Source organism: Rutidosis leptorrhynchoides, chromosome 7, assembly GCF_046630445.1.
Source record: "Rutidosis leptorrhynchoides isolate AG116_Rl617_1_P2 chromosome 7, CSIRO_AGI_Rlap_v1, whole genome shotgun sequence".
NCBI classification, from domain to species: domain Eukaryota; kingdom Viridiplantae; phylum Streptophyta; class Magnoliopsida; order Asterales; family Asteraceae; genus Rutidosis; species Rutidosis leptorrhynchoides.
In genome coordinates this window covers 41182233-41184473 of record NC_092339.1, presented here as the reverse complement: position 1 = coordinate 41184473, position 2241 = coordinate 41182233, and positions in this window count along the sequence as shown.

The window sequence follows — 2241 nt, the reverse complement described above, 5'->3', positions numbered from 1 at the left end:
GTACCTAGGGTAATAGAATGGGAACCGTTAGAAGTTGTAGGATTGGGCGAACGGATTAGAGAATTACTTACACAGAGGTATGGTAATTCTACTTTTAACGATTGGGTACGATTATTCAACATGCGTAGACCTGTATATAAAGTGTGGTGTGAAGAATTATTGTGTAGTATAGAAATAAATGATCGGGTAGCTACTTTAACCGATCGAACTTTTATTAGATTTTTGTTAGGAGGTTCGATGCGCCACATGTCTCTACTAGACATGGCTCAGGCCTTACGTATATATACGCCTGAGGAGCTAGCATCTGCCGATTGTCAAGGGTTGATATTAAATGGTAGGAAGATTGATGAAAATTTTGATACGCATGGTGTATGGAGTCAAATGACTAGCCATCACCGATTTAAAGGGGGAAATTACTCTTATCTTGATATTGATAGAGCTGAATTAAGAGTAATCCATAGGTTTCTAGCGAACTCGATTACACAGCGAGGTAAAAATAAGGAAAAGGTAAATGAGCAAGATTTATTTTACCACATGTGTATTCGAGACCCACAAAGCACTGTAAGTATACCTTATTGTGTGGGTTATTATTTATCGGCTATGGTTAGGGGGATGAGACCGCACAGTATAATAGGAGGTGGTATATTTATTACATTAATTGTTGAGTATCTCGACGTGGATATAAGTCGGGGGGATTATTAATCGAAGAACCAGAACCCCGCGATACAATTGGTTTAAATATATATCATGGTGCTAAGGTTTTGAAGAGGCGAAATAACGCCGCAGTACAATATAATGGAAGACATCCACAGGTTGAAAGAAATCAACAGCCAGGTAATGTGGGAGGGGGAAATGAAATGACAGAAATGCAAAGGTTTATAGCTTCACAAGAGTATGAAAATGCTAGACATCGAGCATTTGAAGATTGGCAAGTTCATCAAAACCACATCATAGCTCATTGCCAACATGTAGGTAGAAACTATATTCCTACTCCAAAGCCCGTATTTCCTCCCTGGTCTATAGAGATCTAACCACCGTATCCTACTTATAACCCAGCTGAAGCATTCTATAACACATACGGTTATGCATGGAACCCCTACTGGTATCAGTATCAACCCTAGTTTATTTAGTTTTATTTATTTTATTTTTGTAATGTTACTACATTTAACACTTATGTTGATATTGTAATAGTTTTTATAATTTTCTAACTTTTATTATTAGATTTTAATAATTTTTGAATGTGGGGTAATATACCAAACTTCAAAAAATATGTATATATGTTTGCAGTTTATCTTATGTACACAACAGGGTAAAACAACGCATTTTCAAAGACTGGCATTAAGTTCAGCAAAAGCAACTAATTTTGACGACAAGATGCAAAATATATGTGAAATAACAACAAGACGGAATGAACAAATGATGTGCACCATTTATCATTCAACAAACAAACGCCAATATGTTTGGAAACTTTGGTAAAATTTAATCATTTTTCTACGCTAAACACCCTCAATAATTTAAATTGTTACTAATTTCTTGCAAATGAGGGCATTGCAAGATCTTAAGTGTGGGAAGGGGTTAAATTCTTTCGGATTTTTAAAATTTTTTAACTTAAACACTTGGTTACCATTAAAAATACTAGTAACACAGTAGTTGTATTAGAATCTAGTGCTCTCTGATAACAAAGAACAACCCTAGTCTTATATACTGACTACCCACTTCTAGTAAAAAAATTTAAAATTTTCAATTAAATGAACTCAAAATCATGTTTATACATATTTATGAACGATAAAACTAGGTGTTAACACCGAAATTATTGTTACCTCGGAAAGGATATAAATTGAGAAATAACTCAAAAATGTTAGAATTCATTTAAGAATGGAATAGAGGAAAATAAAAAGGCAAAGAAAGGAAAATAAAAGCCAAGTGTGGGAAATTTTTACCAAGTTATTCAAAATATATATCACATATTTTTGTACAAATAATTGAAAATACTTTTGTTTTGGACGATAATTAACTGTTTTACCTGATAAAAGAAAAGAAGAGATGGATCTACACAGTGAATCAATTCCATCATTTAAAGGAAGTAAAGTCTTCCGAAAAAGACACGCGCTTCTTGATTTAGGTCAAGAAGTTGTCGTTCAGACCAGCTGTAGGTTAACGAAAAATCAAGAAAAGTCATCACTAAAATCAGCAGGAAATCCACGGACCTCAGCATCAAACAGGGTCGCCAAGTGGTCAGAT